Below are 16,255 nucleotides of genomic sequence, written 5' to 3'. Positions count from 1 at the left end.
GGGGTAGTTTTCTTTGGGACAGAGGAGGAAGAGGGGAGATTTAATTGAGGTGTAAAAATTATGAGGGTCCCAGATAGGTAGGACCTATTTCATTTAAAGAGTTCAGAACCAAGAGGATAGAGATTTAAAGTAATTAGTGGAAGGATTAGAGGGAGTTCAATAATGCTTTTACCCAGAAGGTGGTGGGTCTTGGAACTCACTGACTGAAAGGGTGGTGGAGGCAGAAATACACAGATTTAAAAAGTACTGGGATATACACTGGATGTTCTGTAATTTACAGGATTACGGATCAAGAGCTGGGAAGCGGGATTAGACTGGTTTGCTCATTTTCAGCCAGTACAGATATAATGGGCTGAATTACCTCCTCTGTGCTATAATTTCTATGATTCTGTGGTGACAAATGGTCCTCGTGTTTTTATTTGAGACAGGCCTCAGCCCAGTCATTTGCCCCGAGTGTCGATGTGATGGTTCAAGCGAAGAGATGCCGGGTACCGGGAGCAGCAGGAACAATAAATAAAACCGAGGTGTCAGTAAATACTGATATATTTATTTGTATCTAGTTCAATTATTATAAATTCTGCTGAATGTGGCCCTCATCCAGTGTCAGGATATTGGATCAGAGCCACCATGGAAAATGAATTTGACACCGGTGAGATAGACAATGTCAACCGGATCCTCAATATCTCTGTAACCTCCTGCAGCCCCACAACCCTTCCTGTAAATACAAGGTGGTGTTCTTGGATTACACCCTGAGATAGACAATGTAATTATATTTTAACCTTTATTCTTCAAGTAAAGTATCTTTCTTCAGGCTGTACTCAAGGTTGTGCAAGCTGAAACCAAACAGTGATTTATTTGTACATCTTGCAGTTTAGTTGCTGTATTCACTGCTCACGATGTGATCTGCTCCACATTGGGAAGACCAAACACAGATTGGGTGATCACTTTGTGAAACAACCTCCGTTCAGTCTCTTAGCTTAACCCTGAGCTTCCGGTCACTTGTCATTTTAATTCTCTGCCCCACTCCTACTCTGACCTCTCTGTCCTTGGCCTCCTGCACTATTCCAATGAAGCTCAATGGGGACTCGAGGAACAGCAGCTCATCTTTCAATTCGTCTCTTTACAACCTTCTGCACTCAACATCGCGTTCAGCAGTTTCTGCACCATCAGAGAGTTGTCAGGATCTGGAACATTATACCTGAAAAGGTGCTGGAACCTGATTCCATCAGGAATTTTAAAAGGGAGTTGACAGGGATTTGGGATTGAGGAACTTACAGGGTTACAAACAGAAAGTGGGTGTGTGGGACGAAACAGAACTGCTTTTTCAAAGAGACAGCACGAGCAAAAAGGGTTGAATGGCCTCCTTCTGTGCTCCAAGTTTCAATGATTCTAGGAGTTGGCCATTTAGCCCCTCGAGTCTGTCCCACTATGCAACCAGATCAAGGCTGATCTGTGACCCTTTGTCTCCTGTCCCTTGATTTATACCTTGTGTTAGGAAGGATCTATCATGCCAGATTGAAACTGAACATTGATCAAGCATGAACTGCTAATTCAGGAAGAGAATTCCAAACTTCTCCCAACTTTACCTGGAGAAGATTTTCCTAATCTCGCTCCTGAAAGGTCTGGCTCTAAGTTTTAGACTATGTTCCTCAGTCCTGGATTCCCCAACCAATGGAAATTGTTCCCCTCTATCTACCACGCCATTTCCAATTATATCATGAAAACTTCGAGAAAATACACCTCAATCTTCTAAATTCCAGGGAATACAAACCTCACAGTGAGATGATGAATATTGGCAGAATGAATAGGGTACTCAATGGTACAGTCCTAAAGGGTGTGTAGGGACTGGGGGAACTGGGGGTTGATGTGCATACACATTTGAAGGCGAAAGGACATATTGAGAGAGCAGTTCGCAAAATATATGAGATCGTGGGCTTCATAAGCAGATTTAATGTGTATAAACGCAGGGAAACTAAGCTGACCCGTCATAAAGCTCCAGTTAGGTCACAACAGGAGTATTGCATCCAGTTCTGGTCTCCACACTTTAGGAAAGGGGTGAGGGTCCTTGAGAGGATGCGGAGGAAATTTACCAGAATGGTTCCAGGAAAAATGGAATTCGGTTACAAAGTGAGATTGGAGAAGCTGAAGTTGTTCTTCTTGGAGTTACAGAGTTGAGGGGAGATTTGTTAACGGTGAACAAGATTGTGACAGGTTCAGATAAGTTGGACAAAGAAAATGTTGTTTCCATTTGGTGATGGGACAAGGATTAGGGGGACACAGATGGAAGGTTATGGGCAATAGATACAGGGCAAATGCAGGGAGGAATATTTTACACAACAAGTGGTAATAACCCAGAACTCACTGTCTACGAGTAGGCTGGAAGCAGACATGATCAATGCTTTAAAATAAAATTGGACCAGCATTTAAGAGAAATAAACATGCAGGGGGTTGAAGACACAGTGGGGCAATGAGACAGACTGGACTGCTCTACAGAGAGCTGGCATGGACTCAATGGGCTGAATGGCCTCTTTCTGTGCTCTAATTACTCTGATGCATTTGTTTGACCACTCCTCATAAGTTAACCCTTGGAGTCCAGTTGTTATTCAGGTACATCTGCACTGCTCTCCCACTAAGGCCAATATGGTCTATCCTTCCTAAGGTGTGATGCCCAGAACAGAACACAGTATTCCAGAACAAAAACAGAAATACCTGGAAAAACTCAGCAGGTCTGGCAGCATCTGCGGAGAAGAGCAAAGTTGACATTTCGAGTCCTCATGACCCTTCAACAGTGTTCCTGTCCTGATAAAAGGTCATGTTGACTCGAAACATTAACTCTGTTTCTCTCCACAGATGCTGCCAGGCCTGCTGAGTACTTCCAGCATTTTTTATTTTTATTACAGTGGTTCAGGTGCAGTCTAACCAGGATTTTGAAAATGTCGGTGCTTTTCCCACAAACAGAACAGACAAACATTTTTCCTTCCACAAAGAAAGATTATATTCAGGTCCTGAGGAATCGAGTGACTCTGTCAGATCTTGATGTGAAGTTTGGTTTGAGTTTCCCCGTCTCCAAATCCGTCCCATTGAAAATCCTGTACAAAGGAGATTATAAAAAAATCCATCCCTGTCAGTCCAGGATAGAAATTAAGAGACAAACATTTCTCTGGGTTGGAGTTTGCTGTGTGTAAATCCTCCCCTTCTAACCCCCTGTAAAAGGAGTTTCCAAACACTGGGTGTAAACTGGGCTCCGGGAGTTTGTAATCCGGGTTTGGAGTCCTACACCGGGTGTTTGTGAACCCTCCCAGTCCACCCTCCGGCTCCATTCCTCTCCTGCACTTGGCCCTTTCTCAGCCGCTGGACTTTCAACCCAACTGCCTTGATCCCGATCCCCACCCACGCTGCGCATGCTCCAATTCAAGCCCGGCCACGCCCCTCATTCACTCCGATTGGCCGGAGGAACAGCCGCTCCCTCGGCTCCTCTATTCGCGCTCCCTCTCCCTATTGGTCCGGAGCTGCCGTCAATCATTGTGAGCTGGAGCATGTGTAGCGCGTGAAATCAGGCGTGAGGAAAGCTGGAGCGAGCGGGTTTAAAATGCGGGATTTACAAAGACCGAGTGCGGACTAAGAGCTGGAAAAAAAAACCCGTGAGCATAGATAGGGCTGGCGGGTGAGTTGGGAGGCTTTATGAATTCACGGACTCTGTCCTAAACCCTCAATAAGGAACCATCCTTCCAACCACATATTAGGCCATTTCTCCGGAAGTAGGCCCGAGTTAACGGCCGCCAACTTTATTGGGGGCAAGGAACATCAGAGCGCATGTGCGGTCACCATCTTTATAGGGGGCAAGAAGCAGCAGAGCGCATGTGCGGTCACCATCTTTATAGGGGCAAGGAACAGCAGAGCGCATGTGCGGTCACCATCTTTATAGGGGGCAATGTGCAACAGGGAGCATGCATGTGCGCCATCTTTACAGTGGCTGCATGCCCGGATGAATGAACCGCAGGAAGGACAATAAATCAGAGATAGAGTTTGGTGTGAAATCAATGGGTTGTTGTAAAACAGGAGATCAGGGTAACAGTCAGAAACAACAACAACTTCTATTAACATCATAAATCATCCCAGTGAGCTTCACAGGGAAATTATAAAATAAAGTATAACATTCAGACACAGAAGGAGGTGACCAAAATACTTAAATAGTCACTTGTTTGTACAGAATTTGATTATTAACGAAAAAAGAGACAAGCTGTCAAAGCTTTTCCTGTTGCACTCACCAGGACAAATGCAAGAATCCCAAATTTCAAAGGGAACCACAATTTATACTGCACGAGAAAAGGGTGCTGATTGGTTGGCCCGTTGGCTCTGATTGGTTGTTGCCATGGCCAATACAGTCAGGAGCTGTAATCCCCTCTGCTTTTGTTTAATTCCACAAAAGACCCCGTGCCTGGACATGTTCCTACTGCCTGCAGAGGACAGGTCCCTGTGGATGAACATACGTAGCTTCTAGCAAGTGCAAGTGAGACACATTACAAGCCTGACTGATAATTTTTGAAATTTGGTATTCTTCCCTCTATCCTGATGAGGACAAGATAAAATGTTTTGACAGAATGTCTTTTTTTATTAATACTCAATTGTCTTAAAGGGGGAAAGTGTGGTAGACACAGGGAGAGAATCTCAGAGCTTGGGGTCGAGGGAACTGAAGGCACGGACACTAATGGTGGAGCAATTAAAACAGGGAATGCTAGAATTAGAGCAGTGCAGATATCATAGAGGGTTGTGGGTCTGCAGGAGCCACAGAGAGGAGGCCATTGGGGGATTTGAAAACAAGGATGAGAATTTTAAAATCGAGTTGCTCCTTGAACGGGAGCCAAGGAAGGTCAGGGAATGGGCCTAGCTGTGAGTGAAGACACAGACAGCAAAAATATGGATGTCTTCAAGGTTACGGAGGGTAGAATGTGGGAGACCAGCCAGGAGTGTGTTGGAATGGTCAAGTCTGGAGGTAAAAATGGCCGTGATAAGGGTTTCAGCAGCAGATGAGACACTCCTGAGACAGGGGTGAGGTCGGGTGATATTACGGAGGTGGAAACAGGCGATCTTAGTAATGGCACAGACATGAGGTCAGCAGCTCATTTCGAGATCAAATGTGACACCGAGGTTGTGAACAGACTGGTTTAATCTCAGACCGTTCCCAGGGAAAGGGATGGAGTTGGTATCTGGGAAATGGAGATTGGAGCAGGGACTGAAAACAGTGTCTTCAGTCTTCTCAGTGTTTAATTGGAGTTAATTAGTCATCAGGAAGAGAAGCAGGAACCAGAATGGGCCATGAGACTGATCCCAGGTTTAACTCAGTTAGAGAGGGAGAGAAGGAAGGAAGGAAACTCTGGGACATTGGGAGAAACCACCTTCATAATCGCTCATTAAATCTCCACACAGTAAGTTTTGAACACAAGGTTAACATCTGCTATTCTGTCTGGTCGGTCAGGGGGTTTCAGATTAATGTTTTGTCACGAGTAATCACTGAGGTGAATGATCAGACATATTGTCAACTCCAATTATAGAAATTTGTTAAAAAGATACAGAAAGAATTGTCCAAAACTCTGTTTGGATTTCAGCACAGGGAGGAGGGAGAGTGTGTGGGATGGGGATTTGCAGCTTTGGGGGAACAAGAGAGGAAAAAATGTTCCATAGAATTGTCTGTTCTGAATTTCTATCCTGTTCTAACAGTGATGGCTCTTGTAAACTCCTTTTACAGATAATTAGAAGGGGAGGATTTTCAGGCAGGAAACTCAAACCAAACATCACATCAAGATCTGACAGAGTCACTCGATTCATCAGGACCTGAATATCATCACCTTTGAATGTGGACGGAGAAACGTTTGTCTGTTCTGTCTGTGGGAAAAGATTTCAAACATCAGTGTGACTGGAAAAGCACCGAGACACACACACACCCGAGTGAGAGTATCCCAGTGAACTGACTGTGGAAAGAGCTTTAACCAGTTACACAGCCTGAAATAACATCACACCATTCACAGTGGGGAGAAACTGTACACGTGTTCTCTGTGTGGACGAGGCTTCAACTGATCATCAAACTTAGAGAGACACAGGGACACCTGGACCATGGAGAAACCGTGGAAATGTAAGGACTGTGAGAAAGGATTCAATCGTCCATCCGAACTGGAAACCCATCGACGCAGTCACACTGGGGAGAGGCCGTTCACCTACTCCGAGTGTGGGAAGGGATTCAAGCGGTTATCCCACCTGCTGACACACCAGCGAGTTCACACTGGGGAGAGACCGTTCACCTGCTCCCAGTGTGGGAAGGAATTCACTCAGTCATCAAACCTGCGCACACACCAGCGAATTCACACAGGGGAAAGACCACTCACCTGCTCCGTGTGTGGGAAGGGATTCACTCGGTCATCAAGCCTGCTGACACACCAGCGAGTTCACACTGGAGAGAGACCATTCAACTGCACGGTATGTGGGAAAGGATTCCCTGGGTCCTCTAACCTGCTGAAGCACCAGCGAATTCACACTGAGGACAGGCCATTCAGTTGTACTTCCTGTGGAACGAGATTCAGGACTTTATCGAACCTCAAAGTGCACCAGCGAATTCACACTGGAGAGATGCCTTTCACCTGCTCCGAGTGTGGGAAGGGATTCACTCAGTCATCCCACCTACTGACACACCAGCGAGTTCACACTGGGGAGAGACCATTCACCTGCTCCCAGTGTGGGAAGGGATTCACTCAGTTATCCCACCTGCTGAGACACCAGCGAGTTCACACTGGGGAGAGACAATTCACCTGCTCCCAGTGTGGGAAGGGATTCACTCAGTTATCCACCCTGCTGAAACACCAGCGAATTCACACAAGGAGAGGCCGTTCTGCTGTACTTCCTGTGTAAAGAGATTCAGCCTTCATTCCACCTCAGTGTACGCCAGTGAATTCACATTGGAGAGAGAGCGTTCACCTGCTCCGAGTGTGGAAAGGGGTTCACTCATTTGTCCAACCTGTTGACACACTAGCGAGTTCACACTGGGAAGATGCTGTTCACCTTCTCCGAATGTAGGAAGGGATTCACTTGGTCATCCCACCTGCTCAGACAGCAGTGAGTTCACAAGTGACAGCAGGGTTTGGATTCTGCTGTTATTGCTGCTGTTAATCACATCCAGAACTGAACCACGTTCATTCTAATAGTCGTGGTTTGTTTCTATTGATGTTAATAATCCCTGTAACTGGGCTGAAGTTTAATATCTTGATGTCTGTTAAATAAATCAGTTTTGTTTCAAACTCTCAGAATGTCGAGTCCTTGATTTCTCCAGGATAAGAGGAGACTGATTGATGTCCTGTTGCCAACTGCTCCATTTTTGGATCTGGTCTCCTCTCTAACCCTAGATTCTTTCAGTTCTCAGACCTTTGGTTACTCTCATGGATACGTCCCAGCTCCCCACACCTCCCAGAGAGCCTTGGGATCCAGGGAAGTATCAGTGTTAAAAACAGAAAATGCTGGAAATAACCGATACTTTTCCAAATGCCAATTGATTTTGTCCTGGATTATTGTCTCCAACCTTTCCCCACCACTGATATGAAGCTGATTGTCCTGGAATTGCTGTGTTTTTGAACAGGGGTGTAACATTTACAATATGTCAGTCCTTTGACACCACTACAGTATAAGGAGGATTGGAAGATTGTGACCAGAGCCTCCACAAGTTCCATGTGAAGGATGCTGTCTCTGACAGTGCAGCAGTCCCTCAGTGTCACCCTGGAGTGTCAGCCTAGATAATGTGCTCAGGTTTATTAATATTTCCTCTTGTTATTGATGTGGGTCATTAAGAAACAATGGTCTCTTATGATGTCATCTAGTCCCAGTGAGATGATGTCATCCAGTCCCAGTGCGATGATGTCATGAAGAGTATTCAATACCAGCGGAGCCTTAGTGGTGAAAACAGTTTTGTTCGAGATGGCAGCGAGTCCATTACTGATAGATCAGCAAATGGAGTGAATGGGAAAGAAAGTGAGGCAGCTCATGAACATCAGGAATAGTGTTGTAAATTATGAGGATGAGAAACATATACAGTATATGTCCCATCTCCCGACTCTCTGCCCCATCTCCCGACACTCTGCCCCCATCTCCCGACACTCTGCCCCCATCTCCTGACTCTCTGCCCCATCTTCCGACACTCTGCCCCCATCTCCCGATACGCTGCCCCCATCTCCCGACACTCTGCCCCCATCTCCCGACAATCTGCCCCCATCTCCCGACACTCTGCCCCCATCTCCCGACACTCTGCCCCATCTCCCGACACTCTGCCCCCATCTCCCGACACGCTGCCCCCATCTACCGACACTCTGCCCCCATCTCCCGACACTCTGCCCCATCGCCCGACACTCTGCCCCCATCTCATGAGCAGCCTGTCTCTACCTCTGCTGAACCCACACAGGATGCACCATGTTGAAGCCAGAGGGAAGGACTGGGTGAGAAATTGTAATTCACCAAGGGTGTGCACATGGGGGTTTAACAAAATATTAAGTTTCCTGTTTATAACAATGAAACATAAAACGCATTGATTGGAACCACTTCCAGCTCTTGTCCATTCTGACATCCCGTGGGCCAGCTCACCCTCTCACTGGGTTCATGCTGAATGTCAATCCAGGCTGGGAGCCATTGGGTGGATGTGCAATGGGTGGATGAGTGGGTGAAGGAATGTTCAGTTCACAGGGAGGGGGATTGGGGGAGGGGGGTTGGTGCTGGTGGTGGGAAGTGTTCATTCTGAAGGAGACCCACCTGAAACAGTGACCATTCATTTCTCACTTTCCAATGATGTTTGACCTGCTGTGTTTTTCTCTGAAACCCAGGACAGTCAAACTATGTCCCAAAGTTCAGATTAGGGCCTTGAGCCTGGGCTATGGGGCCCACATACATGGAGCACCATTACCGGATGTCCTTCATCCCCGATTTTAATCACTCCACCATTGGTGGCTGGGCCTTCAGCTGCCTGGACCCTAAGCTGTGGAATTTCCTCCCTAAACCCCTCCACCTTTCTCATCCACTTCCCTCCTTACAGACACTCCTTATAACCGACCTCTTTGGCCAAGCTTTTGGTTATCTGACCTAATATATCTTTATGCCCCGGTGAAACTCCTTGGGACAATTTATTATGTTAGAAGCCCGATATAAATTTAAGTTGTTGTAGTTGTTTTTGTAGTTCAGTGAGAACTGTTCACTTACTGAGTGAGTGAGTCTGTATCAATGTAACTCAGATAGACACATCTTGTGTCATAGTTCAGTGAGATCTGATCACTTACTGAGTGAGTGAGTCTGTTTCAATGTAACTCAGATAGACACAGCTTGTGTCATAGTTCAGTGAGATCTGATCACTCACTGAGTGAGTGAGTCTGTATCAATGTAACTCAGATAGACACATCTTGTGACATAGTTCAGTGAGATCTGATCACTTACTGAGTGAGTCTGTATAAATGTAACTCAGATAGACACAGCTTGTGTCATAGCTCAGTGAGATCTGATCACTAACTGAGTGAGTGAGTCTGTATCAATATAACTCAGATAGACACAGCTTGTGTCATAGTTCAGTGAGATCTGATCACTTACTGAGTGAATGAGTCTATTTAATGTAACTCAGGCACAGCTTGTGTCACAGTTGGGAAAAGGTGATTCTTTCCAAACATTCAAAATTACCACAAAGCCATTAAAGAACATCTGTTGTGAGCCGAATTATTTGGTAGAATTAGAGTGAAGGAGTGGGATTGACCCACAGCCTGAGCCACCACTTTAAGGACAGGAAGAGAGAGAATCTGGAGAGGAGAAAAGAATTAGTAGGAGACCAGGCACTGAATCTGTAACAATGAGCAGAGAGGGGGAGGAGTGTGTGGGACAGGGATTTATAGATTTGGGGGAATGAAAGGAGAAAGAATATTCCATAGAAACTAGAATTGTCTGTTCTGAATTTCTATCCTGTACTGACAGCGATGGCTTTTGACAACTCTGTTTACAGGGTATTAGAGGGAGAGGATTTTCAAATGAAAAACTCAAAGCAAAAATCTCAAGATCTTATAGAATCACTGAATTCATACATGATCAGCCTCTGATTATGGAAGGAGAAATGTTTGTCTGTTCTGTCTGTGGGGGGAAAAAAAAAATCATCAGTGTGACTGGAAAATCACCGGCACACACACACCCGAGTCAGAATCACATCTCGGGGTCAAACTTGCCATCACGTGTGCACAAAGTCTGGTTTACATTCAGACAGTTGCCAGGGAGAGAAATGGAGTTGGTAGCTCGGGAATGAAAACAATGGTTTCAGTCTTCCCAATATTCAATTGGAGGACATTTTTGCACATCCACCACTGGATATTAGACAAACAGTCTGATAATTTAACAAAAGTGGAGAGAGGTGGTGGTGAGGTAGAGCTGGGCACTGTCAGTGTACATGTGATAACTGACACTGTTTTCAGATGATGTCGTTGTGGGGAGCATGTTGATGAGAAATAAAAAGAGGCCAAGGCTGGATCCTCTGGGGACACCAGAGGTAACTGTGGGAGTGGGAAGGGAAGACATAACAAGTGATTCTCTGGCTATGATTAGACAGAGAAAAATGGAACCAGGAGAGAACAGCCCCACCCAGCTGGACGACAGTGGAGAGATATTGGAGCAGAATGGTGTGGTTAACCTTGTCAAGGGCTGCAGACACATCGAGAAGGACGAGAAGGGATAGTTTACCTTTGTCCCAGTCACATAGGATGTCATTGGTGCTTTGATCAGAGCTGTTTCAATACTGCGTCAGGGGCAGAAACCTTATTGGAGGGATTCAAACAGGGAGTTCTGGGAAAGATGGGAATGGATTTGAGACGTGACAACATTTTCAAGGACTTTGGAAAGGAAAGAGAGGTTGGAAATGGTGTAGTAGTTTTCAAGGATGGTGGGGTCAAGGATTTATTTATTGAGGAAAGGAATGATGATTAGAAGGAGAGGGGGGCAATAGCTGAAGAGAGAGAACTGTTAATAATGTCGGTAAACATGGGGAAGTTGGCTGATCAGCAGTTTATTGGGAATAGGGTTGATAGCAGGAGGTGGGTCTCATGGACAAGATGAGCACTGAGAGGCCAAGAGGGGAGATGGGAGAGAAACTAAAGAAAGATGTGAGTTCAGGTTTGAACAAGGGGAACTTTGGAGATAGTTTGTCCTGGTGGGCTATTGGAAGGGAAAGAAGCAGCAGAGGCAGCTGATCGAATTGTCTCAATCTTAGTGACAAAGAAGCTCAATGAGCTCCTCACACTTGTTCTTGGAGGTGAGGATGGAGGTGACAGGGGAGAGGGGAGCATTTCAAAATAAACTAACTTGTCTTCAAGATATTAAAACAGGTCGTCCCAAATTGTGGCTCGTGATCCCCAGTGATGAGATTTTGGGCTCGCGAGCTCTGAGGCATCCATGGCTGCCAGGGAGCTTGGACTGTCCCCTGACAGATACGAGGGCCCCTTAAATCCTCACCTTTTCCTATTGGTGGACGAGCTCTAATGGCTGCTATCTGAGGCTTGATTGCTGCATAAGACGCCCGTGAAAAGGTAGGTGTTTGTTTTCTGTTCATCAACTCCCCCAATTCATTCGTCATTACCAAACTAAGACAAACACATATCCTGGGGATTAAGATAGATTTAAAAAAGCTTTCTACCTCTTCTGTCATTTCAGCAGACAAAAGGAGGATCAGTCTGAATTTGAGGGATGTCCATTCACCGTTTTGAAAAGTATATTTTTAGGATTACTAAAAGTTTTATGAGCCATTAAATATTTGTAGAGGTGAAAGCACCTTTCTGACTGTATATCGCGCTAATAGCTTCTGTTGTATATAACTAAAACCCTATTGTAGTGATTATGATAAAAGCTGTATCTGTGTGTAATTGAAAGTCATTTATATGAAATATCCTGCACACGCAGAATTGGAATTTCAAGATTTTATTTAGTGAGGAATTATAGAGAGTTAAGAGAATTATTGAGTTAATTATACATGAGTCCAATTTACAATGTAGACTTTACAATATGCTAATTTTTCATTGAGCAATTGCAAATATTTAGCTGCTTGAAGTACTTTCTGCAGAATAACAATTGTCCAATCTTTGCCTGAAGCCTCTTTCCCGCTCAACATCTCCTGTAATCCCCAGATTTTCACTCTAGGGTCACACCAAGTCTGAGACATTAAAATGGGGTCTTACAGGGAAAGGTTTGGGAAGCGCTGGATTAATAGACTCAGCACTTTGTGTTTAACACAAAGCTGTTTTATTTGAATTTTATCTGGAGTGTATAAACATCAGCAGGAACAGATCTCAATGAACATGGTTCAGTCTTGGACGTGATTAACAGCAAAATCCAATCACTTCATGACTCATGAACGCGCTGGTGTCTCAGCAGGTGGGATGAGGTAATGAATCCCTTCCCACACTCGGAACAGGTGAACGGTCTCTCCCCAGTGTGAACTCGCTAGTGTCTCAGCAGGTTGGATGATCGAGTGAATCCCTTTCCACACACGTAGCAGGTGGACAGTCTCTCCCCAGTGTGAACTCGCTGGTGCATCAGAAGGTTGGATGCCTGAGTGAATCCCTTCCCGCATGCAGAGCAGATGAATGGTCTCTCCCCAGTGTGAACTCGCTGGTGCATCAGCAGGTTGGATGCCTGAATGAATCTCTTCCCACACTGGGAGCTGGTGAATGGTCTCTCCCCTGTGTGAACTCGCTAGTGTGTTTGCAGGCAGGATGCATGACTGAATCCCTTCCCACACATGGCACAGGTGAATGGTCTCTCTCCAGTGTGAGTGCTCCGATGAGTTTCCAGCTCAGACGGGTAGTTAAATTCCTTCCTACAATCCCCACATTTCCACGCCTTCTCCCCAGTGTAAACGGTGCTTTTTCCTTCCATGTTCGAAATCCGATGATCTTCAGCTTACGATAGACTGGGAAATTCTGTCAGATCCTGATGTGATGTTTAGTTTCAGTTTCCCGACTGCAAATCCTCCCCTTCTAATACCCTGTGAAATTGATTTAAAACAGAAAAAAGGGAGTGAGAGAGAACCCACAAAAACACAAAGGCAGGTTGTGAAATTGAGCTGAATGAATCTGGGAATTGGTGGGGCCGGCACTAGGAAAAAGTGACCATGAAAACTGCTGGATTGTCATAAAAACCCAACTGGTTCACTAATGTCCTTCAGGGAAGGGAACCTGCCACTCGGTCTGGGCCAACACAAGACTCTGGCCTCGATTGGAGGAGAGAGAGAGAGAGAAAGATGGGAGTGGGTGAGAGCGAGAGAGGGAAAGGCAGGGGGTGAAGGAGAGGGATAAAAACAAAGTGCTGGAAAATCTCTGCAGATCTGGCAGCATCTGTGGAGAGAGAAACAGAGTTAAAGTTTCGAGACTGTATTACACTCCTTCGGAATTGGTGAAGCAGACGGGATTTATATTTCTACAATTCAACCAGAACTTGGACAGAATCTCCCAAACCCTCAACCTCCACCACCCAGAAGGACCAGGGTAGCAGGTGTGTGTGAACATCATCACCTCCAACTTCCCCTTCATGTCACACACCATCCTGACTTGTCTGACATCCGGTACTGGATAAGCAGAAATTCCCTTTATTTAAATATTGGGTAGACTGAAGCCATTGTCTTCAGTCCCCACTACAAACTCCACTCCCTGATCACCGACTCCATCCCTCTCCCTGGAAACTGTCTGAGACTGAACCAGACTGTTCACAACCATGGTGAAATATTTCACCCCAAGATGAGCTTCCAACCACATATCCACATCATCACCAAGACCGCCTATTTCCACCTCAGTAACATCGCCCAACTCCATCCCAGTCTCAGCTCATCTGCTGCTGAAACTCTCATCCATTCCTTTGTTCCCTCTAGGCTTAACTATCCTAACGCACTCCCAGCCGGCCTCCCACATTCAGCCTCCCTGTAATCTTGAGGTCATCCAAAACTCTGCTGCCCGTGTGATTACTCTCACTGAGTCTTGTTCACCCATCACCCCTGTGCTCACTGACTGACAAGGTTTCCAGGTTAAGAAACACCAAAATGTTCAATTTCTTATCCTTACTTTCACATTTTTCCATGGCCGCTCCCGAACTCAAAAATCTCCATCAGTATCACAACCCTCCGAGATATCTGTACTCCTCTGATTCCAGCCTCCTGAGCATTCCTGATTTTAATCACTCCACCACTGACAGCCATTTGTCAGTTTCCAAGGCCCCAAGCTCTCGAATTTCCTCCCTAAACCTCTCTACCTTCGGAAGTCCCCGGTGTCACAGATGTCAATCCTCAGCTAATTCCATTCACTCCACGTGATATCAAGAAATGACTGAAGACACTGGACACTGCAAAGGCTATGGGCCCTGACAATATTTGGCCAATAGTACTGAAAACTTGTGCTCCGGAACTTGCTGCACCCCTAGCCAAGCTGTTCCAGTACAGCTACAACACTGGTATCTACCCGGCAAGTGGAAAATTGCCCAGGTATGTCCTGTACACAAAAAGCAGGACAAATCTAACCCGGCCAATTTCCGCCGCATCAGCCTATTCTCCATTATCAGTAAAGTAATGGTCATTAACAGTGCTATCAAGCGGCACTTGCTTAGCAATAACCTATTCACTGACGCCCAGTTTGGGTTCCGCCAGGGCCACTCAGCTCCTGACCTCATTGCAGCCTTGGTTCAAGCATGCACAAAAGAGTTGAACTCCCGAGGTGAGGCGAGAGTTACTGGCCTTGACATCAATGCTGCATAAGACCGAGTGTGGCATCAGGGGGCCCTAGCAAAACTGGAGTTGGTAGGAATCGGGGGGAAAATTCTCCGCTGGTTGGAGTCATACCTAGCACAAAGGAAGATGGTTGTGGTTGTTGGAGGTCAGTCATCTCAGTTCCAGGATATCACTGCAGGAGTTCCTCAGGGTAGTGTCCTCAGCCCAACCATCTTCAGCTGCTTTATCAATGACCTTCTTTCCATTATAAGGTCAGAAGTGGGGGCATTTTCTGATCATTGCACAATGTTCAGCACCATTCATGACTCCTCAGATCCTGAATAACTCCATCTTCAAATGCAGCAAGATCTGGGTGACATCCAGGCTTGGGCTGACAAGTGGCAAGTAACATTCACCCCACACAAGTGCCAGGCTATGACCATCTCCAACAAGAGAGAATCTAACTATCATCCCTTGACATTCAATGGCATTACCATCGCTGAATCCCCCACTATCAACATCCTGGGGGTTACTATTGACCTGAAATTCAACTGGACCAGCCATATAAATACTGTGGCTACAAGACCAGGTCAGAGGCTAGGAATCCTGTGGTGAGTAACTCACCTCCTGACTCCCCAAAACCTTTCCACCATCTACAAGATGCATTGTAGGAATTCACCAAGGGTCCTTAGAGAGTGTCTTACAAACCTACGACCACTAGCATCTAGAAGGACAAGGGCAACAGACACATGGGGACACCATCACCTGGAAGCTCCCCTCCAAGCCACTCGCCATCCTGACTTGGAAATATATCGGCTGTTCCTTCACTGTCATTGGGTCAAAATGCTGGGATTCCTTCCCTAACAGCACTATGGGTGTACCTACACCATGTGAACTCCAGTGGTTCAAGAAGGCAGCTCACCACCACCTTCTCAAGGGCAATTAGGGATGGTCAGTAATGTTGGCCCAGCCAGCGAAGTCCACATCGCTTGGAAGAATTAAGAAGATTCCCTTTAAGAGTGACCACTTTGACCAAGCTTTTGGTCACCTGCCCTAATATCTCCTCATGTGGCTCAGTGTCAAATGTTACTTTGTGACATGTCTGTGAAATGCCTTGGAACATTATATCACATTAAAAGTGTGATAGAAACAAAAATTGTTGTTGTTGATTTGGACATATATCACTGTTCCTTCATCATCACTGGGTGAATAACCTGTAACTCCTTACCTAACAGCATTGTGGGAGCACCTTCACCACACGGACTGCAGCGGTTCAAGAAGGTCAAACATCATTTTCTCCACAGGCAACTGGGGATTGGCAAAATATGCTCCTATCTGTGGAGAGGCAAACAGAATAAACATTTCAGGGTGTGCAGAATGAATTAAAGGGACTAAAAATGATGCAGAATTTGATGGTCAACATCAGCTCAGAGGCAGAAGAGAAATGGACTATAGTGCAGGAAAAACAATTCCTGACTTACGAAAGGTACTGCGGGAAGATAAAGCTGGGAAGACAGC

The 16,255-nt window shown here is 45.8% G+C and overlaps 1 long non-coding RNA gene and 1 pseudogene across 1 annotated transcript in view; one reads left to right on the top strand and one right to left on the bottom strand.

Annotated features, from left to right (window-relative positions):
- Positions 1–481: 481 nt before the first annotated feature.
- On the top strand, positions 482–6,930 carry LOC144698025 (uncharacterized; annotated as a pseudogene).
- A 5,884-nt stretch (positions 6,931–12,814) lies between these two features.
- LOC144698301 (uncharacterized) overlaps positions 12,815–16,255 on the bottom strand; it is a 290,571-nt gene continuing 287,130 nt past the window's right edge. The window contains exons 2-3 of the long non-coding RNA XR_013580496.1: positions 15,966–16,072; positions 12,815–13,030 (exon numbers count right to left, since the gene is read on the bottom strand). This is a non-coding gene — a long non-coding RNA (uncharacterized LOC144698301). The remainder of the gene's footprint in view (positions 13,031–15,965; positions 16,073–16,255) is intronic.

The sequence above is a fragment of the Cetorhinus maximus genome, chromosome 23 (genome assembly GCF_964194155.1).
Source record: "Cetorhinus maximus chromosome 23, sCetMax3.hap1.1, whole genome shotgun sequence".
Classification (NCBI taxonomy): Eukaryota; Metazoa; Chordata; class Chondrichthyes; order Lamniformes; family Cetorhinidae; genus Cetorhinus; species Cetorhinus maximus.
This window is presented reverse-complemented; position numbering and strand designations above follow the sequence as displayed.